We start from the raw sequence: 26,578 nt of genomic DNA on the forward strand, positions 1-26,578 counted from the left end.
GCGTATACCTAGCATGTGTGAGGCACTGAGTTTGATTCTCAACATCACATGTAAATACACAAATAAAATAAAAAGCTCCATCAATAACTAATAAAGATATTTTTTAAAAGAGTATCAATAATGCCCTAGGCCTTAGGGAAAATGAGATTCTCTATAGGCTACTAAATGTTGAGTAATCTTTTTTTAAACAAGATATATAGTACCCTTACTATAATGCCATATTTGGTGTGTTATGTGTTTTAAAAAGCACTTCTGGTGTTCCGTGATACTTTGGACTATTGGGCAAGCACATAAGTAAAACAAGTCCTTTATAATTGGCTCACGTGTTCACTATTAAGTTCTGGCAAGATGTGAAATGGTTCAGAACTAAATAATTCTTTTCCTTTACACATGTTATTACAGGAGTATTACAGAAAGAACAGAATTTCCTGAGATAGAAAATGCCATAATAACAATATATAATTATCATTGTGATTACTAGTAATAGCTGATAATTACTACTAATAGCTGATACCTTAGTAAACATATTTGATGCTTTCAATTTTTTACCTCTGAGTCCAAGACATATGAGAGAAAGTTTGTCACAATTCACTGAAATCCAATAACTCAAAAATAATTTCCAGTTGGTGCATTAGTCTGTAATTATTTCATGTGTCACTTCTATGCTTCTGGTCCTTTTTGAGAACGTCTATGCTTTAGCAAAGTGTAAACTCTTTGTTCTAGAACAAGGGCCTTGGACTCTCATACCTGTGGCACTCTGCTTACACGCAACTTTTTTTTTTTTTTAAATGAGGACATTTCTTCATGTCGATAGAAATTATCTAGGCACAATTTGCTTTCTCTTATTTCAATCCTTTGTCTTTTTATGCATCTGGACAATGGATGAGGAAAGTATGGGTATAAAACTGACATAACTGAAGGATAATACAGAGGTAATATTTGGTCTTCTGCTGCTTTGCTCTGTGACACTAGACAAATACCTCCAACAGTCAAGAAAGGTCTCTCCTTAAGGCCTGGGCCCATTAGAGAGCTCTACACTCAGTCTAGAAACCAAACTCCTCTAGCCTCAGTCTTCTCATATTAAAAGTGACAATTGGGCTGGGGCTGGGGCTCAGTGGTAGAGCACTTGCCTCACATGTGTGAGGCACTGGGTTCAATACTCAGCACCACATATAAATAAATGAATAAAATAAAGGTCCATCAACAACTAAAAAAAATATTTTAAAAGAAACAACAATTATTTCCTTATGTATCAGCAGAGTTTTTTAAAATTACGATTAGCTGAGATAATATATCTCAACATATGATGGAAAACAAATAAGATCCAAAGTAGTAAAATATCCCCTAACCCAATCACATATTAACATGAAAACGAAGCATGGTAAGGTGCTTTGGGGACGAAGGCCCCCTATTCCAATAAGATATTTCAAGTAGGCTGTTCCACAATGAACACGGAGAAGCAGTTCTTATATTTTTCACTGACTAATAAATCAGTACATGGCTCAAGAGATAAGACAGTTGGAAAAAAGTCACCGATAAATACATTTTTTATGTTCGCTTGTTATTAGCTATCTCTTTATGTTGGCTTGTTAAATAAAATCACAAACCAAACAAATTGGAGACTCATAAAGAGGGACCGTTTCAGTAAATATGGTTTCATTTTGTATCATCTGATTTTAAACTCTTTTTCTGGAAAAAGAGTAGGTAGATCTTCATAAAAGTTTGGTCTGATAATGCCTCTAATAAAACAATTTTTCTCCTGATCAGGATTACTATATGAGACTCAATTGAAGCGCATGAGCCTAGTTAATATACAGACATAATTTTTTTATGCAGAGAGGTTTGTCTCTGCAGAGAGCTGGTCTCTCTCCAAAATCATCGCTACGGATGGGCTGATATTATTTTCCAATGCATTCGCTGAAAAAAAAAAATGCTTGAAATGAACCTTTTTGCACCATTCAAAAATGATTTTTCCAGGAGAGAAAATAGATGTTGAAAATTAGTTTTATGCAGCCTGAGATATGCTGCCTTTTAATCTTCTGAGTTTTTCCACTTTAGGTTCATTGAAATGTCCTCATTTCACCGCCTTCATGATAATTAGAGTCACTCAGATCTAGGGCATGTGTTTCGATGAACAGAGCACTGTTTGGGGACATCTCATTAGAGACTGATTTTCACACAGAGAAATAACAAAATGGGATACATTGTTTTATTCATTTTTTTCCCTTTTTCACACGGAACATTATTGTCAACACATATAGCCAAACAGAGTTGTTTCTTCAGGGAAAAAAAAAAAAGACCAGAAAAACAGCAATTCCAAACTTGTTTAACAGAAAAGAGAGCATGATTTAATATCTGAGAAATTCTATTATCATCTACGTCTATTGTCTAGAGTACTGCGGGAGAATTTATTTTTATGGAGGCTGTCAATATAACTAGAAAATTCTGATCTTGCAACTCAACTAGAAATCAGATGGATTTTTGGAAACCTGTAAAACCCCTCATTCTCAGCATAGAAATGTATTTTTGACAACTTTTCTAAGGATAAATAACTGCCAACCTAGAAATGTGGTATGGATGATGATCTCCAAACATTCCTCTTTAGAGTGCTTGTTCTCTAGCCCTTCTCTTTTGTTTTTTCAAGCCAATATCTACTGTGGTAATTAATCCTCACAATAGGGATTTGTATCACTAAATGGGTAAATCACTAATTGGTCATCACTAAGGTAAACTGGAGGAAAAATGGTCTTGCAGAAAAATAAACTCCACTTATTTCATGTAAGCTTTTAAAATGACATCGGGTATACATTTATTTATATTGTGAACTAAAAACAATACTTGGCAAATCATCTTACAGATAAGTGACTGAAAAAACTATTTAATGGACATTTAAGATTTGATTGTGGTGAGCACATGTTAAAAAACTAAAAAAAAACCAGAACCCCCCAAACCTTTATTATTTGCACTTGTCTTTCTTTAAAATAAAATCACAATTACATAAAACAAGTGTTTTAAATTCAACCCCCTCCCACTATTGTACCCAAGCCCTGTCAGTTCTAGCTCCTAAATCTCTCCTCATCAAATTCATTCTTGTCTTCTTGATCTCTGCTCCCACTGATCATGTCAGTCTTTCATTCTCTCCCTGCCTGTCTCCTTTTTACAATATTATTTATTACTCGTCATTACAAAAATAACACTTGTTCCCACTAGAAATTTTTCAAAATATAGGAAAATACAATGGATAAAACTTAAGTGCAGTGCAGAATCTAAGAAGCAATCATGGTTTGAGGGAGATAAATGAAAGCCAGAAGAGAAGGGAAATGGTACCACTCAGACTTTCCCCCAGTACAGAAGAATGAAGCCATGATTCTGAACTTTCTATATATGTGCCTTCCCATTATGGAATATTGAAGAGCTTTTTTGCATTATCATTATTCTTGAATCTGCCAGCTTTTTTACATTAAAATAGTGAAGGCACTAGAGGATACAACCAGACCTCATTTTCTCCCAACTCGTGTCCCGGCCCACAGTTAGCAGACCCACTTAGAGGTAAAGGAGGTGATAATGCTGAAGAAATCATTGTAGCTGAATGAAAACTGTTTTTCTTCTGAAGCTTTTTCCTTTACTAAAGGAAATGAGTTTGGGACCCTGGCAGCAATAAAAGGTCAGGCATTGAGCAAGATCCTCTCTGCAGCTTTGCAGAGAGGTCCCTTCCCTAGGGTGCGGTGCTCATTGTTAGAAAGCAATACAGAAGGCATCAGGTGAATAGGCTCTTGTGAGTGCTTACAGTGAAAGCTTTATGAGGACAGGAATTTGCTCTTAATGCTGTGTTCCCAGGGCCTATGCAAGGCACACAGTCACTTAATTAATGCTTCTTGAATGAATAAATGGAGTCCATGTTCTGATTTGGTTGAGATCTGCTCTCCTATGAACATGCCTTTTCATAGCTTTCTCTGATTACCAGCATGTTCTCAAAAATAAACTCCCATCTCCTTATTCAGATTCTTGATTAAAAAGAAACTATACTAGCCACAGATAATTGAAATGATTCAAATTCTAGATTTTTTTTAAGAAAATATACTAGCCACATATAATTTAAAATGTATTGAAATATAGAATCTTTTAATATTAAATTAGTGGTATGTCTCTTTCCTTAATTTTATAATTTAGGGACCATGTGTTTCTGAAAAACATGCCATAGTACTGCATGGTCCATGGGTAACCATTAGCCAGTCATCTATGGCTGTTAAATTAAAGTAAAATAAAAATCTAAAATTCAGTTGTAAGAAACACATTTCAAGAGCTCAGTGGATTTGTGCTAGTACTATTCTACTGGACAACATACACAAAGAACACTCCTGTTACCACTGGGCAACCCTGATTTAGAGCGATGATAGCCCTTTTAGCAAGAGACAGAGGAAAAGGTGCAGATGAAAACAATTTAACAATTAATACATATATATGATATGTTTTTAAGGCTACACACACACAAAAAAACTGGTAATGTGAGTTTCCAGAAAAAAGAAGTTATTAGCTGGGACCAGGGATGGGGGGAACAGATTAAGAAGATTATTGTCTACTGTGTTCTCTTTTGTACTTTAAAAAATTTATATTACTTGAACACTAACAGGTATTCAAAAATAATAACAACGATAATAATAATAATAATAATTTTGGTAATGGGAATTGAACTCAAGGGTGCTTAACCACTGAGCCATATCCACAGCCCTTTTTTCATTTTATTAAAATGAAAAAAAACTGAGTTGCTTAGGGTCTCCTCGTTGCTAAGGCTGGCTTTGTACTCACAATTCTCCTGCCTCAACTTCCTGAGCTGCTGGGATTACTGAAATGTGCCACGCATCAGCTAAAGATTTTTTTTTAAATGTAAAACTAATTTAACACTTTTGTCAAAAAACTGAGTTAACAGTTTCAAAAAGATAATTATAAAAAGCTTGAAAGCTTTCTTCTAACAACAACGGATAGCTGACTAAGGAAACAGGAACCCTGGCATGCAGTTATAAATGTTCTCCGTCTCACAAAAATCCTTTGAGGTAGGCAGTTTTATCTCTGTTCCACTGATAAGAAAAGGAAGGCTGAGAGAAACTAGGGCCATTTCCCAAGGTCACAGGGCAGAAGAAGTCAGAACCAGTTGCCAAGGAGCCCTGGGGGATTACCTCTTTTAGAACTGTTTATGGCATACATGTCTATTTTGACTTTAAAATAAAATCCACTGGACCTTGAAAATTCTATGAACCAGGTGGGGCAGAATAGCCTAACAATTTTGTGGACTTCAACAGAAAGCATACTTCCAGGAAGTCTGAAACCCAGATTTGGGTTTTGACCTTGGCCCTCTTAGAAATCAGCTCTGTGACCTTCTTTGGAAATATGATTAGCTCTCTGGGGCTTCTAAGTAAACAAAAGCAAGAGGATGAAATGATTTTCAAGGTCCAGCCTGGCTCTAGAAGTTTATATTTGGCTGAGAAGATTAGGAAACATGCAAAAGTTGTTTTGACGTTTTAAAAAATATTTTTAAAAATCCAAGCTAAACCTTTCCAGGAGTCATACACATCCCTGTTCTCCTCTGTGTCTCATATCTGATTGCATTTTCCTTCCACTAGAGAGCCCCTGACCTGGGAAAGCACAGAGGTCAAGATAAAACACCATCCACACATAAGGGCTATCAAAAAACAAAAACAATGCTAACCACCTAAAAAGCCAACCCAACAAAAAACACACTGCCCTACAATTTGGGTCTGATAGCTATAGAAAGTAGAACATGTAAAAATTGATCAACCATGAAGACCTTATAGACCTCTTTAACACATAATGTCTTCTTATAAAATTGCTACTATAGGGAAATAGAGTACTAACATAAAAGATGCAGATATACCATCACTACACGAAAAGAGTTGCAGAATGCTATTATAATATCACTTTATTTGGGAGAGGGTAAACAATTAAAAATATAGCAAAATGTCCTCAAACCAATAACTATATAGTTGTAGAGGTCTATATATTTTTATAGGTTGGGTAGGTGCACAGGAAAATTTTTGGTCAATGGGTAAAGGAAGAGAAATTTTACATTTATATAATTTGGTGTTACTGAATGTTTTGACACAGCAAGCATATTTTACTTTTGTAATTATAAGGCCAACAAAGAAAAAAAAATAAATGTCAGCAGCTACGGCAATGTTTTGTTAAAATCTCAGTTGGTGATTTATTCTTTCCCCTGAGTCAAGCTATTGCACTCAATTTCTGGATGGCAGCACCACCCTGTTCCCTGTTTTTAATCAGACAGAGCTGATTGAACTCCCTCTGTGCCCTTCCCCTGGTTCTTGCTCTTGGCTATTCTGGCTGCAACCCTGTCACTATACTGTTCTGACCTTCAGGATCTAGGTTGTTTTTTCCTGGTTGTCCAACCCGGAATTTACTACTTTCAGAGATTGGGGAAACAGTGCTACAATGGAATAAATTCAGCATCCGGGTAGACATGTTTGTGTTTTTTTCTTTTTTAAAATATTTTTTAGTTGTGGTTGGACAAAATACCTTTATTTTATTTATTTATTTTTATGTGGTGCTGAGGATTGAACCCAGGACCTCACACATGCTAGGCGAGCGATCTACCGCTGAGTCACAACCCCAGCCCCACATTGTGTTTTAATCTTCTCTTATTCCTTGGGTGCACATCCTGGGCAAGTTATCAAATTTAAGCCTCAGGTTCCCTCATCTTGAAATAAAAATAATAGCCTCAATTTTTTTTTTTTGATGATTAAAACAAACTGTACACAAAGGGTTTACTTTACAACTTCTATTAGGGTCACAATAAGAGCTCCACAAATTGCTTATTTGTTGTGAGTGGCATTATTCTTACTTGGGGATTCTGTGGATCCATGTAAAAGAGAGAACACATAAAAATTTCATATACACACACACACACACACACACACACACACACACATATCAACAAAGAAGCCATTTGACAAATCCCAAATGTTCATATATGTTCACATTCTTTTTCTCACTATACATAAATAATTTACTTCACTCCACTATGAACTTACTTACTCACCAGTACAAAGTTATTTATTAATTCTGAAAAATTTTATTCCTTATATTTCATTTCACCATGTGACTTCAAAAATGGAGGACTAGTTTTCAATTTCAACTGCAAATTCTTAATTGTGATATATGCTAAAGAAAATCAAACTTAAAGGTAGAGGGAGAAAACTAGTTTAAAAAAAGAAAAAAAGAAGAAAAAGAAGAGAAAAACCTCACTTGACAGAAATTCTCATGGACTTAATGATCAAAGAAAATTTTAAAATTTAGGAATCATTGGAAAAATCCATAGATTTGCTGGGCATGGTAGCAGCTCTGGAAGCTGAGGCAGGAGGATCAGGAATTCAAAGCTAGCCTCAGCAACATAGTGAGGCCCTAAGCAACTTAGTGAAACCTTGTCTCTAAATAAAACATACAAAAAGGGCTGGGGATGTGACTCAGTGATTAAGCACCCTGGGTTCAATCCCTAGTACCAAAAAAAAAAAAAAAAAAAAAAAAAATCCACAGATGTACCTGATCCTAGTGTAAAGTACACATCCACTTTGAGATGTGTCCGTTTTTTTTCATTATGTCTAATTATGATGAGATGTCCCACCTTCTCCCAATGAAATTCACCAATTGAAATGAAAATAATTCTGGTTTCAAAGAACCACTACAGTTAGAAAAGAGATCCTTTTGCTTTTGAGTTCAATAACTATTGATATATTCTTATGTAGTGCACATACACCTAAATGTATGCTGGGCCTCAAGAAATAAACCACATTCTAACAAAAAGCAATGAATGCAATGCCAATCAAAGGCAAGCCACAAAAATCCAATTTCTCTTTCCTAAGACTTCTTTATGCTACTAAAACAGCGGGCCTCAGCAGATCTTAGGGGTCTTCAGTAACCTGAGCAAGAAGCAGTGGCAAATTCTCATTCCAAGAAGTGTTGGGCTGGGATATGGAACATTCAGAAACCTGACAAGTTCTCCCCAGTACCAGGATTACAATGACAATGCTACAGAATGGTGCACACTGTGCAGAATGTTTGCCTTGTATTTACGAAACAAGACATGCTTTTGTTGCATATATAGGTTACCCCATGTGAGCGCACAGTTCTCCCTTCTAAGTCAGCCTGGGTCAGGGGCCTGAAAACATTCTAAGGAAATCACTAGTATAGACAATGTTTATAGACAATGGTAACTCCTTGATCTAAGACAGAGTTATATCCTGAAAAACTTACCAAAAGTCAAAAATATTTAAGTCAAACTAGATTTAATTCTGCAATAAAACCATCTTGAAGTTGAAAAATCATTAAGTCGAATCACTACAAGTTTTATTTATCTCAGCTATAAACTGAGGATGGGAACCAGATCAGGGAATTTAGTCAAGGTAGTAAAATAATTGTGTTAGAGTAATGAGCAAAGTCCTATAAATATAATACTTAAATATTAGGAATTTTGCTGTTTACCAACAAAGAATAAGGTGACAAACCCAGTAATGCAGAAGTTAATAAAAATCTGCAAGTAGAAATGCCAAGAGAAGTAGCTGATTTCTTTTTTGCTTTATAATGGCATTATGCATATGGCATATTTAACTTAAACTAACTGGCTGTATTAATTCCCTATGGCTGATGTAACTGATGACTTAAAATAACACATTTTTACTCTTTTAATGTCTTGGAAGTCAGAGGTCTGAAATCATCTACACCTGGCTGAAGTCAAGGCAGGGCTTATTTCCTCTGGAGTATTTTCCCTTGCCTTTCTTCTAGAGCTGCATTTCCTGTAGCTCTCTCTTAAATCTTCGAAGTCAGCAGCACAGCCTCTGTCCTCAATGACACCCTCATTTCCTGGTAGTCAAATCTCCCTCTGCCTCCCTCTTACTTGGACACTTACGATTGGGTAAAGACCCACCCAGGTGGTCCAAGATAATCTCCCTGTCTCAGGATCCATAATTTAGTTACATCTAAAAGTTCTTTTTTTTTTTTTTTTTTTTTTGCCCAAAACAGGAACATTCTCAGGTCCTGAGGATTAGGACCGAAGCATCTTCAGTGGTTATTACTCAGCCTAACATACTGGATAACTGAACATTTGAGTTATAAACAACTGTAAAATGAGTACCCTATCCCTGTCCCAGTTTCCATACCCAAATCATTACCACATCTGTGCAATACGTTGTGCACACTCCTTTAAGGAGTTCTCTGCTTCCTTTCATTTTATGTTGAGTGTCTCCAAAGAGCCTTTTGAAGGTGGGGATGGTAGCAGAAAAATTTGCCAGTGTTTTAAAGGGTTCCATCTCATTTCCACATCTAATCAGTTTAATGTGCACTGAAATCAGTTATTCACTGTTTTGATTACTAACAGAGCCAAAAAACAATTTCAATTTTTTTCTTCTATTAGAGTTCCTTATCATGTAAAGAAATAAAAGTTGGGCATGGTAACACAGGCCTGTGATCCCAGTGACTTCGGAGGTTGGGGCAGGAGGAACAAGAGTTCAATACCGGACTTAGCAACTTAGAGAGACCCTGTCTCTAAATAAAACATTAAAAAGGTTGGGGATTTGGCACCCCTGGATTCAATCCCTGGTATCCCCCCCAAAAAAAAAATTCTATTTGTGTGGGAGAGGGTGTCATTTTATAGAATTTTTTTTTTTACTTAGAAAGAATCTCTTGCTCTTACCATTTAACAAGTTTTATACAAAAGAGTGGGATGTATTTCAATAACACATATTATACTAAAACAGCAATTTTTTTCTTCCTTCCTTGTTTCCTTTCTTTCTAAAAAAACCAAAGTCTGCTTTTATTATTGCCCCTATAGCCCAGCCACCATTTGGAAGGAATGATAGTGTTGATAAAGTACCATCTTCAAACAGAGAGAAAATACAGATGGATCTGAAATGGCTTTCAGTGACTTAATGCCTTGATAAGGAAATAAGGAGGAAACTTATTTAAGGAAATAAGGAAACTGCTCATGGATCAATGCTTCATTTCATGTTCCTGACAAAGTCTTCTCCTTTCTTGATGGAAGTTTTCAGCTCAGGAATGGCCTCTGTGATCATTTTCACCATCCAAAGAAGAGACTTTGCTGATGCCCAGGTTTTTCTCCAGGCCCTTTTCCACCTGCAGCAATGTTTTTGTTGTTGTTGTTCTGATTTGTTATATATGGCAGCAGAATGCATTACAATTCATCTTGCACATATAGAGCACAATTTTTCATATCTCTGGTTGTGTACAAAGTATATTCACACCAATTTGTGTCTTCACATATGTACTTAAGGTAATGATGTCCATCTCATTCTACCATCTTTTTTACCCCCTTGCCCCCCTCTCTTCCCCTCCCACCCCTCTGCCCTATCTAGAGTTCGTTGAACCTTCCCACGCTCCCCTTCCCAACCCCACTATGAATCAACCTCCTTATATCTGAGAAAAAATTCAGTATTTGGTTTTGGGGATTGGCTAAGTTCACTTAGCATATATTCTCCAACTCTATCCATTTACCTGCAAATGCTATAATTTTATTCCCTTTTTTTCTGAGTAATATTCCATTGTGTATATATACCACATTTTCTTTATCCATTCATCTACTGAAGGGCATCCAGGTTGGTTCCACAGTTTAGCTATTGTGAATTGTGCTGAAATAAACATTGATGTGGCTGTGTCCCTGTAATATGCTGTTTTTAAGTCCTTTGGGCATAGACCAAAGAGTGGGATAGCTGGGTCAAAAGGTGGTTTCATTCCCAGTTTTCCAAGGAATCTCCATACTGCTTTCCATATTGGCTGCACCATTTTGCAGTCCCACTAGCAATGTATGAGTGTGCCTTTTCCCCCATATCCTTGCCAACACTTATTGTTGTTTGTCTTCATAATAGCTGCCATTATGACTGGAGTGAGATGAAATCTTAGAGTAGTTTTGATTTGCATTGCTAGAGATGTTGAACATTTTTTCATATATTTGTTGATTGATTGTGTATTACCTTCTGAGAAGTATCTGTTCAGTTTCTTGGCCCATTTATTGATTGGGTTATTTATTTTGTTGGTGCTTAGCTTTTTGAGTTCTTTATATCCCCTAGAGATTAGTGCTCTATCTGATGATAAAATCTGTCCCCCACAGCAATGGTATGGAGAAAGATGTATGGTCCGTTTCAACAGCAATGTGTTTTGGTGACATAATTCTTTCAGAGAAAGTTTATTTTCCTATATTCTCTTTAGTCAATCCATGCAATTAAAGCATAGCTCCCTTGAAAATTCTCATGCAGAAATACAATCATGTCAGGGATTCTGGTCTCTAATTTTAGCCTACCTTCCTATTAACTGCTTAAACTGTGGAAACATGGAGGCAAATAGAGACCAAAAAGATACAATCTGAAAAACAATCACTTTAGTATACAAATTAGTACTATGCTAAAGTACTAATCATAAAGTTTATGGTCAGTAGATATGACCTGCTGACAGAAAACTACTGGGAGTGGCATAAAATTAGAATGTGCTCTAGCTCAACTTCTTGCCTTCCCCCGACTTTTAAAAATATATCCCATTAATTTATTTTTTTCACAACCTTAGACGTGTATGCTTACCTTTTTATAATAATATGCTTTCAAAGTTATAAACTAGAAATGGCCTCATAACTCATCCTGACTTTTAGATACTTTCAGAAAGAATAGTCTAATATCAGTATAAAATTTTTAAACTCAGTTTGGCAGATACCCTACATTTAGTTGGTTTGTATCCAAAATGTCCATTTAATGTCTTGGAGATGTTTTTTTTCCAATTAATATATATATATATATATATATATATATATATATATATATATCTCAACTGGAAAAAATTGTATGTATATGTATACACACACACACACACACACACACACACACACTAGTTGTTACCATGGGAAGTGATACTGATCAGAAGCAGGATTCATGGAGTGAGTGACTAGTAAAACCTACTCTGAAAAACTTTCTGGCCAGGCACAGTGGCTCTGGGCATCTAAGATAGAAGGATTGCAATTTCAAAGCCAGCCTCAGCAACTTAGGGAGGCCCGAAGCCACTCAGTAGGCCTTCTATTTACTTCACGGATTGTTTCTTTTGCTGAGAAGAAGCTGTTTAGTTTGAATCCATCCCATTTATTGATTCTTGATTTTAATTCTCATGCTATAGGAGTTTTTTGAAGGAAGCCAGGCCTAATCCAACATGATGGAGATTTGGGCCTACTTTTTCTTCTATGGTCTCTGAAAACACCTGGAATCCTAAGTGATAAGTATCTTTGTATTCTAATGGATGACTCAAGGCTGTGAGGGGAAGGTGCCTTGAGACCTTTAGGATGGAGAGTGGTCACCAGAAAGACCAGTGTTGGAATTTTTAGCACCCACCCCGCACATCACTCCCTCTGGAGAAGAGAGGGGATGAAGATTGAATCAAACCATCAATCATCAATGATTTAATTGATGATGCCTACATAATGCAACCTCCCTTAAAACTCTTACAGGCTCGAGTTCCAGAGCTTCTGAGGTGATGAACATATTATGGTGCTGGAAGGGTGGTATACCTGAAAAGGCATGGAAGCTTGGTGCACCTCCCATACCTTGGTGCATGACCCATACCTTAGAGTAAGAATCTCTTCTAGTGGGCTGTCCCTGAGTTGTGTCTTTTATAACAAACTGGTTCAGTGTAAGTTATTTTCCTGAGTACTACAAATCCTTCTAGGAAAGGTAGAACCTCAGTTAGGGATCATGAGAATTAACCCCCAAATTTGGAGATGAGATGAACAAAAGTACATGTAGGCTGGGGATTGGGGGCTTTTGACTGGCATCTGAAGAGAAAAAGGCCATCTTGTGGGATTGTGCTCTTAAAATTGAACTGAATTGTTGGATATACAGCTGGTGTCTGAGAATCAGAAAACATTCAACGGTAAATTTTGTCAAAGAACCAATTTGGAACACAGAAGAGAAGATGGACATTGAGACTGATCCAGAAAAACATCGAGTCAACTCTTTTCTCTGATCAGAGATACGTGACTGAATACCTGCAGGCATGTTCCCTTAGCCCAGGAGCAAATGATCATTTAAAGATCCAAATGACGGAACGATGAGCATGAAAGTGGAAACATTCTACATAAAAATCTGGATGTCAGGTTCACCTCGAGGAATTAGAAGATGGAATGGCACTGACCTACAGTCCCAACCTGTAAAACAGGAGGTGGCAGCAGTTTTTCTCCTTCAAAAACGTGTGTGCCACCTTGTCACATCCAGTTTCTTCCTTTCCTTTCACCAGTGCTACTCATCATCCACTCGTGCCTCCTGGCTCTGGGCCCTGTGGTACTGTTTATAGTCTCTGCTCCATGCAGCATGAACTTCTATTCTCGGATCAATTCAGATCACGAGAAGGCTGCAGACTCAGACGTATGGTGCTGACCCGCTGCAGCAGAGTTTTCATTGAGTCATACACTGGCCTCGTGCCCTCTCATTTCACGTGGCATTGCTGCAATAAATCGCTTCAATAAATTGCTTCTATGGGTGTTGCTCAAGACCACGACATTTTTCTATGTTGCCATGTGAAGTCCTATATAATTTTAGAGTCCAGGGGTAGGAAAGGTTTCGTCATTGGAGGGGCTGCTGCGTGTTCCACTGAGGAATAGAGAGAAATATGAAAGGAATCCCTTTGTAACAGGGATCATGAAGTTGTCTGGAGTCAGCCAGACAGCAGATAGCATACAATGTCATATCCTGTTTTTCCATGCCATTGTCTATGTTCTCTGGTCTGGACCTTCAATTTTTAAATAGTATTTTATAAAATTATTTTTAAGGGGAACAAAGAGGAAATAATAATAGGGATGACCTTGGCCCCATTCCCTGTGCTGCTCTTAAGGGTAACTGTGGCTTAGGTTTTTTCCCCTTTTCCTGGTTCTGGGCTTCTGTGTGGATGTGAGAAATGAATTAGGAGGAGGACAGAAATGCAAAAGGACATAGAAGGGCAGAAGAAATAGAAGAAGACCCAAAGGGAGAAAAGGGGACATGAGATGTAGTGACTGGATTTGGGGAGAGTTGTTGGGTACATTTTAAGAAGGAGAGAGTTTGGGGAAGCAGTTGAGAACCATGTAAAAGGTCAGAGACATGGGAAAAGAGGACTTTTAAATGTCTTATTGACTATAATGCATTTATTCCTACGCTTGGATGTTATCTGGGAGGGGAATTAAATATTTGAATTATTTTCTCTGTTATACTTACTTCTTTGCATGTGATGATGCTGGAACAGGAACAAGACAAAGCTAGTTGTGCATCACATGGGTTGTATATGTGCTATTTTTCTAGGGTATCTTAAAGGTGGGGCATGAACGAATCAATAAATGAATGATAAAATAAATAACCTTCAGCACCGGAAAGATAAAGCTTGCTAATTATGTTATTTATGTCAAATTTCATGAGTTTATAGAACCTTTGCCACTTAGATTAAAAGGAACTGACATCTCAAGTGAAGTTGCCCTACAACCTTACCACGAGAGGAGCAAAATCCACCTGATATCAGATCATTAACATAAAGAATGAGGGGGACAGAACAACTACCCTGGGAATGAACGATATTCTACACCTGAACACTTGTTTTATTTCCCCCAAATAAAAAGAATTGGTATTTCCTATTATGAAGTCTATTATATATAACATGTCACATTGTGCACACAAGTGAAACCAACTTCATTACATACCATGAATCAACCACCCTCTTCAGCAGCAGTCTTTACTAGAGAACTTGGATTTTATTTTGCTTTATTTATTTATTTATTTATTGGGGGCGGGTACCTGGAATTGAACTACGACACAAATGCTGTACCATTGAGAACACCTGTGGCAGTCTTTTTAGTCTTTTTTGATAGCTGTTGATAAAAGGCAAGGGAATTTCTGATAGATTTGCTCTTGGAAATTCCTTTTAATTTTAATAACACATTCTAAATCTCAAACATCTATAATATGGGAATAACAGTCATCCAGATTTCAAGTGGATTTCTAAATTTTGCATGGATTAAGCCACGAAAACACTCCTTTGGACTTCATTTTGGGTGAGACTAAAGATTTCCAAAGAAAACAAAAAAATGTAATGATAATATTCCATCAACTGGGGAAATAGAAATATGTTTTTAAGTTTGTGTTTGATTGTTTTTGGATGAACCCAGAGGCTCCCTGCCACTGAGCTATATCTCCAGACCTTTTCATTTTATTTTGAGACAGAGTCTGGCTAAATTGCTGAGACTAGCCTCAAACTTGCAAGCCTCTGCTTCAGCTTTCTGAGTTGCTGGAATTATAGGTATGCACCATCATGCCTAGCTGTCTTAAACTATTACTAAAACTCTTTGCAGATAATACATCAAATATCCTACAAATAAAAGTCAAATGAAGGAATATTTCTTTGCTGTTTGTTCAGATTAGACCCCCACCCTCCAAAAAAAAAATTTCCAATCATCCTGATCCCTTAAAAAGAAGGGCTCTATATTTAATTCATGTATGCATTACAATTTCATGATGACATGGGCATAAGCCAAAATTCAGCATTTGTCAATTATTATACCCCTGGTATAACTACTATACATACAAAAGGTACTTTGTATAACTATATTAAGTCTATATTTAGATATTGTTTTAGGGAGGATTGGAGTGGTAAACACTGAATTAAGTTTTCTAAATTGTTCATAAAACTGTCATAATATTTAAAATTTTAAAATAGTTAAATAATTTTAAATGATAAAATAATTACCTCAACTAGTAAATTATCTCTTCCACCTATTTTCCGAGAAGCATTATCTAAATAATAGGATCTCAGATGGAAAGTGCCTTAGAATTCCAGTGTCTAAAAATCCGGCAAGACTTAATGTGTATCAATATACTTTTTAACTTCAGTACCTAGTACATTGCCTGAGACACTATAAGAAATGGTAGTAGATTTTCACTGACCTCCCTGCAAACTATTTCTCCTTGTTATGGCACTATGGCCCAATTTTCAATAAATATACACTTCACTCTAATACCAGATCTCCATAGGGTTCCACCCTAGCCCCAGGAATTAAAAACTTGACAGACTTCTGTCCAATCAAAGCATGGAGCCCCAGGTGCTGTGCTCACTCCAAGAACTGGCACATGATCTAAGCCAGATCAATTAAAACACATCTCAGGACTTGTGTGACCTACTGGCAAGCATAATTCTATTGTCTGCTATTGCACAAGAAGATTCTGAGTTGGTAGCATTTATCAAGTAAAGTCTGAGAAAATAAGCCAAAAGAATGAAAGGACTTAGATACTGACAAGCTGAGTCATGATGCCATTATTTGAGACCCCTAATCTAAGCACTCCAAAAGATAAATCTAATCCCAGACTTTTTTCTTTTTTTGTACCAGGGATTAAACCCAGGGACACTTTTTACCAATGAGCCACATTCTCAAAGCTTTTTTTTTTTTTTTTTTTTTGTAGTTGTAGATGGACAGCATACCCTTAAGACAGGTTCTCACTAAGTTGCTAAATTGCTGAGGCTGGATTTGAACTTGCAGTCCTCCTATTTCAGCCTCCAAATTCTGGGATTTCGGTTATGTGCCACTGGCCTGGCTAACCCCAGACTTTTAACTTAATGTGAACCAGTAACCCTCAAATGCCTTCCTTTCTTCTTAAGCTACTTTTATCTACTGTTTTATTCCCTAGAAAGGGGGAAGAGGGTCCTATGAAGGAAATTTACATAAGAGGGAAGTTGTTCCATATGAATGACCCCCAAATGTGGGTCCAGGAGTTGGGGATGGCTGGTAGCTGGGAAGTTGGTGGTCATTATCAGGTGACAACAAAATAGATGTCTGATGTATCTTAACACTTGATTTTTGGCCTTGGGTTTAGCATATATAGCTTTTACAATGTTGAGGTATGTTCCTACTATCCTTAGTTTTCCTAGTGTTTTGAACCTAAAGGAGTGCTATATTTCGTCAAATGCTTCTTCTGCATCTACTGAGATAATCATTAGATTCTTATCTCTAAGTCTACTGGTGTGATGAATTATGTTTATTGATTTCCATACCTTGAACCAACCTTGCATCCCTGGGATGAACCACACTTGTGTTTTGGTATGCAATTTGCCAGAATTTTTGCATTTATGTTCATCAGGGATATTGGTCTGAAGTTTTCTTGTCTTGAGGTGTCTTTGTCTAGTTTTGGTATCAGGGTGATACTAAGTCTTATAGAATGAGACTGGAAGAGTTGCCTCTTATTGTATTACATGGAATAATTTGAGGAAAATGTCTTATAGAATCTGTCTGATCCTGGGTTTTTCTTGATTGGTTGGCTTTTGAGGATGTCTTCTATTTCATTGTTTGAAATGGACCTGTTTATATTGTGTAAGTCCTTTTGATTCATTTTGGGTAGGTCATATGTCTCTAGAAATTCATAAATGACATTAAGATTTTCTATTTTATTGGAGTATAAGTTTTCAACACAGTTTATGATTATCTTCTGTATTTCAGTAGTGTCTGTTGTGATATTTTTTTTCATCATGAATTTTAAAAATTTGAGTCTTCTCTTTCTTTTCATTAGTGTGGCTAAGCATTTATCAATTCTACTTAATTTTTTCAAAGAACCAACTTTTTGTTTTGTCCAAGTTTTTGAATTGTTTCTTTTGTTTCACTTCTATTATTTCAGCTCTGATTTTGATTATTTCTTGTCTTCTACTACTTTTAGTGTTGACTTGTCCTTCTTTTTCTAGGGCTTTGAAATATAATGTTAGGTCATTCATTTGTTGACTTTCTATTCTTATAACGAATGAGCTCAATTAGATGAACTTTTCTATATATGTTAAACCCAAGGTCAAGATCATTCTAAATGAAGGAAATTTGAAAGTATTCCCTCTAAAAACTGGAAGAAGACAAGAATGCCCTCTTTTTTAATATTTATTTTTTTAGTTGTGTTTGGACACAATATCTTTATTTATTTTTATGTGGTGTTGAGGATAGAACTCAGGGCCTTGTACCTGCTAGGTGAGTGCTCTACCACTGAGCCCCAACCCTAGCCCAAGATGCCCTCTTTCACCACTTCTATTCAACATCATTCTTGAAACTCTAGCTAGAGCAATTAGAAGAAATTAAGGGATAGAAATAGGAAAAGATGAACTCAAACTATCACTACTCACCAATGACATGATTCTATATTTAGAAGAGCCAAAAAAATTCCACCAGAAAACTTTTAGAACTCATAAATGAATGCAGCAAAGTAGCAGGTTATAAAGCCAACACTTGTAAATCAAATGCATTACCATACATCTGTGATGAATCCACTGAAAGAGAAATTAGGAAAACTACCCCATTCACAATAGCCTTAAAAATAAATAAGTAAATAAATAAAAATACTTAGGACTCAATCTAACAAAAGAGGTGAAAGACCTCTATAATGAAGACTACAGAACATTAAAGAAAGAAATTGATAAAGAACTTAGAAGATGGAAAGATCTCCCATGCTCTTGGATAGACAGAATTAACATTACCAAAATGGTCATACTACCAAAAGCACTAGACAGAGTTAATACAATTCCTATTAAAGTCCCAATGACATCTTCATAAAATTAGAAAAAGCAATCGTGAAATTCATTTGGAAAAATAAGAGACCTAGAATAGCCAAAGTAATTTTTAGCAAGAGTGAAACAAGAGGCTCCATAATACTAAACCTGATATTATCCTACAGAGCCATAATAACAAAAACAGCATGGTATTGGCACCAAAAGAGACATATAGACTGATGGTACAGAATAGAAGACACAGAGATAAACCCACATAAACACAGTTATCTCCTACTAGACGAAATACCCCAAAACACACATTGGTGATGTTGGAAAAACTGGAAATTCATATGTAGCAAAATGAAATTAAACCCTTATCTCTCACCCTGCACAAAACTGGACTCAAAGTGGATCAAAGACTTAGGCAATAGAACAGAGACATTGCACCTAATAGAAGAAAAAGTAGGCCCAAATTTTTACCACACTGGCTTAGGAACCACTTCCTTAACAAGACTCCTAAGGTGCAAGAAGTAAAATCAAGAATCAATAAATGGGATGAATTCAAACTAAAAAGCTTCTTCTCAGCAAGGGAAACAGTCAATAATGTGAAGAGAGAGTCTACAGAATAGGATAAAATCTTTACCACATATACCTCAGCATTAATCTCCAGGATATATAAAGAACTCAAAAAACTCAACACCAAAAAACAAATAACCCAATCAATAAATAGGCAAAGGAACTGAACAGACACTTCACAGAGGAAGAAATACAATCAATCAACAAATATATGAAAAAAATGTTCAACATCTCTAACAATTAGAGAAATGCAAATCAAAAGTAGGATTTCATCTTACTCTAGTCACAATGGCAATTATCAAAAATACAAGCAACAATAAATGTTGGCAAGGATGTGGAGGAAAAGGTCCACTCATACTTTGCTGGTAGGATTGAAAATTGGTGCAACCACTATGGAAAACAGTATGAGGATTCTTCAGAAAACCTGGCATGGAACCACCGTTTGACCCAGCTATCCCTGCCTTCAGTTTATACCCAAAGGACTTAAAATCAGCATTCTACAGTGACGCAGCCACATCAATGTTTATAGCAGTTCAATTCACAATAGCTAAACTATGGAACCAACCTAGATGTCCTCAACAGATGAATGGATAAAGAAATGTGATATATATATATATATATATATATATATATATATATATGCAATGGAATATTACTTAGCCTTAAGAAAAATGAAATTATGGCATTTGCTGGTAAATGGATGTAGCTACAGAATATCATGCTAGTTGAAATAAGCCACTTCTGAAGAACCAAGGCCGAATGTTTTTTTCGATATGTGGATGTTAATTCACAATGAGAGGGGAATGGGCTAGGGAAGAATAGTGGAACTTTGCATTAGACAGAGGGGAGTGAAGGCAGGGGGAAGTAGTTTTGGGGTAGGACAGATAGTAGAATGAACTGGACATTATGACCCTATGTGCATATAACATTACATGACCAGTGTAATTCTACATCATGTACAACCAGAAGAATGAGAAGTTATACTTCATTTATGTGTGATGTGTCAAAATACATTCTACTGACATGTTTAATTAATTAGAACAAATAAAAACCTTTAAAAAAAAAGACTTAATTGTGAGCTTATGAAGGCCACATTACTGGAGACTTAGAGGGATTTTTAGAATTCTGGAGTAAGTTGTCTACTTCCTTTAGCATTCCAGTTATGTCTTCTAAGAGACAGAGACGCTTGGGCTGTACTTGGTCCCTGGAAAGTAGAGCATGATGGAAATACACACTGCTAACAGAAAATCTTTGCCTGTAACTTGCAACAGCTGAGTAGGGTGATCTGGGTTAAATAGCTACCTTGCAGGACTCTACCAAGATGTTAACCTGGGTAATTTCTAAGGCACTTTCCTGCCCCAAAATGCAAATCAAAAGTAGGATTTCATCTTACTCCAGTCGCAATGGCAATTATCAAAAATACAGGCAACAATAAAAAAGTCTATTAAAAATAAACAACCAAGTAAATAAATAAATATAAGTCATGTAGAAATTGATTGTTCGCAGAAAATCTTCCGTCATTCTTTATGAAAATTCTGAGGTTGTTTTTCTTTCTTCTTCTTCTTTTTTTTTTAATCCTTGGGGTTCAAACCCAGGGTCTTGCACATGCTAAGCACCCTACAACTGAACCATAGTCCCAACTCTTAGACTTTCCTTACACTGTAAAGGATAAACTGTGTTATGTCCACAGATACCTACTCATTATTTCTGTTTTTAAGTCACTTTATTTTTCAATGTGATGATTTCAGACACACATATAAGCCTTTCATGAGAATTTTTCATGGTTAAAACCAAATATTTGTGTGTTTTTTTTTTAAAGTCACTTGCATTTCTTCCACTGTTAAAGAACATTTTTGCTTTTCAGGATTCTTGATCATTCCTTAATATTCAGACCAAATTTTTATGCTCACATTATTATTCTTTTTAAATAACAGCAAAAAGCTTTACAGCTTAGCATGACAATGCTTTTTAAAAGATCTGTTATTATTTTAATTTTTTTGTTGTCGTTGTAGATGGACATAATACCTTTATTTTATTTTTATGTGGTGCCAAGGCTCGAACCCAGTGCTTCACATGTGTAAGGCAAGCACTCTACCACTAAGCTACAACCCTAGCCCAACATCCATTATTATTTCTCAGAAAAAAGCAACACTGTAGAACCAACCAAAAGGAAGGAGGAGACAGATGGAAGAGGGCTTTTTTTAAGATAGTAGCCTCTCCATAATTTGTCTATAAGAAGAACATGGGGACAGCACCGAGTCACAGAAGGTACTTTAACACATGAGTTAAAGTCGCGTCTCTTATTAGGACTGCGTGTCTGCTTGGGGGAAGTGCTGTTGGCAGTGCCACTTAGGGTGGGCGGAGAGGCTGAAACCCCCAGAGCACCTCTTGTCTCCACCCTGAAACAAAAGACCAGCCTCTTACGTCTTCTAAGAGTTTCAACTCTCTGCCTACCTGGATAAGCGTCTTAACATGTACATGTGTGATCTTCATTATAAGCACATTTGCCTTGCTTGGTTTCCACTTTTTCCTTAATTTGTCATTTTGCCCTTAATGAGGTTAAACTATGCGGAAAAACTTAAATTTGTGACCTCAAATTAACAAATCATGGCATTTCTAGGGCTATCAGTTGCGGTCTACAGTCACATCAATTGGAGTATAAATTTAATTTGGAAAATAAAAACACCTCTTTTGTTAGGCACAATGCCTCGGAATTAGAGAAAATAATTTACATAAGATACAAGGAAGAAAGTGATTTGAAGTTCCAGAGAAACACTGAAACCAGTTACAGAATTTTGGTAGACAAAATACATGGCAGAGGAGAAAGAAGGCCTAGAGGCCAGGTTATACTGTGATACAACAAAGTGATGATGCCCCACAGACCTGAAAGGTGGACCAGCTAAGGCTGTTTAAAACCAGGGAGGTGAAGAGACTTTAGCTGTCCATCCTGAGTCCTGTCAAAGAACTTCCCACCTGTGGCAGTGTTTCCCAAGAGGTGAACTTGGGGATGAGCTTCACTCTAATTGGAAGGGAATTTCAAAGTGGCCTACCAGTCAAAGCTACTAAAACTGTGATCTTCAAGTGTCCTTGTAAGCTAAGCCCTCATGGACCCTAATTGAAGGCTCTTAAATGACCAATAACAAACTGGACTAGTTAAAGCCAGTGGTCTATGGGTCTTCCGGACTCATTCTCCCCATCCAGGCTGCAAACTTCCATCCTTAGTAGCATGACCAAGGAATCAGTGTTATGTTCTCTTACTTGCAAGGAATAAATAAATTCAGAGATTGTTCTCTGGATGTCTAAAATAACAGAGAGAGAGAGAGAGAGAGAGAGAGAGAGAGAGAGAGAGAAATGTATTTTGGGATTCCCTATCAGGGGGAATGAAAGCAATCTAAATTTGACCTGGGAAGGTAAGTTAGGTTTGTTTGTTGTTGTGGGGACTGAGGTTAGGCAGGTTTAACATACAACATAGCAAAGTGGCAGAGAACTTTCTAAGAATGGTCAAAACCATCATTACAGAGGAAAGTCTCAGACACATGGTTGATATGGATTCAAAGCAGAGGAAACTGGGAATGATTCCCTAGTGTCTTTGAAGTTCTGGGTTCAAATATTGTGGATCTTCCATGATATTTTCCTCTTATCTTCTAGCAGAATATTTTGACTGTAATTCAAAAGATAAGTCTGGAAGTATATAGTAGATAGTAAACTGACCCAAATGATATGCTTCTCTCAGGAAATAAGAAACATCTCTGTGTCCCAATTACACGCAAATTTCATGCACTTCCATGCATCCAGGTTATCTGTAAAGAATCTCCCTTCTGTTTGGAAGTCTCTTTCCTTCATGGCAAATTGTTACTCACATCTAAGCACAGTCTAGTGTTGCTTCTTTTATGATGCTCAGGATCCTCTGCACAATCTCTTCTTCTACCCTACACCCTTCGCACCTGGCAGTCACCTTAGTTGCAGTGTTCATCTCATTGATGCTACTTTATGAGCATCCTGTGTTTGCACCAGACCATGCATTCCTACAGATGTTTGCTGAGTTTGAGGATAGATGAATATGAGCTCATAGTCAGAGACTTCAGGGAAATTATTCAAAAGAGGGATGATATGGTTTTCCAAAACAAATTATGAGCCTATTAAAAGGCAAAACTAAAGGCATCTCAAGAAAGAAATGTGGCCCCATGAATTCGAGTTGGATTGAGTACAAAGAGAAACAAGAAGCAAAGGACAGAACCCTGCAAGAATGAAAATGGAATGCTAAGGCTCAGAATGAGCAATATTGTAAACAATGCAAAGGAAACATAACCAGGAAATTTTAGGGGTAGAAGGAAGAAGAATCAAGAAGCAACATGTCCACTGCCTTTGGCAGATTGGGTGAAGTTAACTTATTTAAGGGAGAAATCGATCTAATTTTGCCATTACAATGCTACTTTCCAGCTCTATCAAAGAGAATAAGCAGAAAAACTAAAAAGGACACAGTATCCTTGGCTAAAAAATGAAATCCAACAGGAAGCCTCTAGCTCTACATGATGCAACCTTCTGTGTTGTAGAACCATTATGTCTACTCTGAAGAATCATAGAGAAATAAGATTGGAAATGGGGTGTAGAGAACCTGGTTATCAAAAGAAAATGCGTGCATATGCATGCATGCGCACACACTCGCGCGCGCAACCGCGCACACACACTCAACATTGAGCAACCTGATATCAACACCCAGAAAAATAAGCTGAAAGATAATAGTTAATACATTTGTTAACATTTGAAGATGAATTATTGGCTGCTAGAAGCCACCATAGGTACTAAAAATTAGTAAATATAAACTAACAATTATCTTTTAGATAGTGCTGCAAAATTTGGCATAATGATTAGGGAGTTACAGAAACAGTCTATTAAGATCTCAGCAAGGGCCTTGAAAATGTCTGTCTTAACCTTCTTGAGAATAAGATGGAATAAGGTTGGCTCTGAACTACATATTGTGGGGTCGGGCTCCAAATTCCTTAATAGGACACCCATAGCACAAGAGCTAATAACAAGAATCAACAAATGGGACTTACTCAAACTAAAGTTTTTTTCTCAGCAAGAGAATCAATAAGAGAGGTAAATAGGGAGCCTACATCCTGGGAACAAATTTTTACTCCTCACACTTCAGATAGAGCCCTAATATCCAGAGTATACAAAGAACTCAAAAAATTAAACAATAAGAAAACAAATAACCCAATCAACAAATGGGCCAAAGACCTGAACAGACACTTCTCAGAGGAGGATATACAATCAATCAACAAGTACATGAAAAAATGCTCACCATCTCTAGCAGTCAGAGAAATGCAAATCAAAACCACCCTAAGATACCATCTCACTCCAGTAAGAATGGCAGCCATTATGAAGTCAAACAACAAGTGCTGACGAGGATCTGGGGAAAAGGGTACTCTTGTACATTGCTGGTGGGACTGCAAATTGGTGCAGCCAATTTGGAAAGCAGTAGGGAGATTCCTGGGAAAGCTGGGAATGGAACCACCATTTGACCCAGCTATTGCCTTTCTCGGACTATTCCCTGAAGACCTTAAAAGAGCTTACTACAGGGATACTGCCACATCGATGTTCATAGCAGCACAATTCACAATAGCTAGACTGTGGAACCAACCCAGATGCCCTTCAATAGATGAATGGATAAAAAAAAAAATGTGGCACTTACACACAATGGAGTACTATGCAGCACTAAAAATGACAAAATCATGGAATTTGCAGGCAAATGGATGGCATTAGAGCAGATTATGCTAAGTGAACCTAGCCAATCCCTAAAAAACAAATGCCAAATGACTTCTTTGATACAATGAGAGCATCTAAGAACAGAGCAGGGAGGAAGAGCAGGAGGAAAAGATTAACATTAAACACAGACATGAGGTGGGAGGGAAAGGGAGAGAAAAAGGAAATTGCATGGAAATGGAAGGAGACCCTCATTGTTATACAAAATTACATATAAGAGGTTGTGAGGGGAATGGGAAAAAAAAAACAAGGAGAGAAATGAATTACAGTAGATGGGGTAGAGAGAGAAGATGGGAGGGGAGGGGAGGGGGGATAGTAGAGGATAGGAAAGGTAGCAGAATACAACAGTCACTAATATGGCAGTATGTAAAAATGTGGATGTGTAACCGATGTGATTCTGCAATCTTTGTAATGTTTTGAACAACCAATAAAAAAATTAATAAAAATAAATTAATTCATTAAAAAAGAGAATAAGATGGAAACAGCTGGGTTAGAGAATTTGGTTCAAGTGAACTTAGAGCAAATCCATTTATAGTAAGTTGAAATACTAAAATATAATCATTTACTGTATCAGTGGTACTAATATGCCATGAAGCATAAGCCTTCCAATTCAGCCTTTTATCAGCAGCTTGGATAAGAACAGAGAAGGCACGGTGTTCAGGTTTTATATCTCAACCAAACCAGGAAGGACAGAAAATATTTCAATATTAAAAATCAGGCTTAAAATTCCTTTTTCCCTCAGAGTGGGCATAACTGTTGTCAATAAATAATTAAAAATTTTAGTTTTATTGATATATATAATATATATATATATATAATATTACTTATTACCAAAATAAAGGGTAGTAAGTAATCTTTCTATAAACACATGGATCAGGTTATTCCAAGATGGTGAGGAATCTTAAAACTCTATCTTAGATGAAAAGATTCTAAAACCTGAACTATTCAGCCTGTAAAAGAGAAGGTTCAGGGGCTTGGGTTGTGGCACAGTGGTGGAGCACTTGCCTAGCATGCAAGAGGCACTGGGTTCAATCTTCAGCACCACATAAAAATAAAATATTGTGTCCTCCTAAAAGTAAAAAAAAAAAAAATATTAAAAGAGAGAGAGAGAGAGAGAGAGAGAGAGAGAGAGAGAGAGAGAGAGAAAGTTTCATGGAGAACCTGACATCATCTTAAACAAATGTGATGGTAACATGTGAAAGAGATATTTGCCTTATGTGTGGATTCCAAGTAACTAGGAATAGGTAGAATAAGTTGAAAAGCCATAACTTTTAACTAAAAAGTTGAAAACAACTTTCTCCTCTTGATAATTTTTTTAAGAAATCAGAGGCTTCAGAAGTACTTGGTTCATCCTTAGAGCCAGAAAAGTTCAAGTTCAGGTTAGAAAAGGCCTTTTGTCAGGTGCTGTGGAAATTTCAGCTCCCGAAGGGTAGTTCAGATGACTTCTGTATATCAACTAAAAGATTTTATGATTCTGAAGTTAGGCATAGAGCCTGTGTTGAGATAAAAACAAAAATAAGATGAAATTAATATAAATCTGACACTTGAAAAATGCTGTATTTTCTTTCAAGTCTCTCAATAACTTCTTCCAGTCCCCCAGAGCATTATCTAGTTATCACATTACCTGGTGCTTCTATAATCTGGACCTATAAAACTAAAGTTCCTCTTAGAATGTGCCTACAAAACTAAACCA

At 36.7% G+C, this 26,578-nt stretch overlaps 1 protein-coding gene across 1 annotated transcript in view; it reads right to left on the reverse strand.

The window, feature by feature from the left end:
* Ncoa7 (nuclear receptor coactivator 7) overlaps nt 1–26,578 on the reverse strand; it is a 120,169-nt gene that overhangs the window by 75,128 nt on the left and 18,463 nt on the right. The gene's annotated exons all lie outside the window — the stretch shown is intronic.

Source organism: Urocitellus parryii, chromosome 8 (genome assembly GCF_045843805.1).
Source record: "Urocitellus parryii isolate mUroPar1 chromosome 8, mUroPar1.hap1, whole genome shotgun sequence".
In the NCBI taxonomy this organism is placed as follows: Eukaryota; Metazoa; Chordata; class Mammalia; order Rodentia; family Sciuridae; genus Urocitellus; species Urocitellus parryii.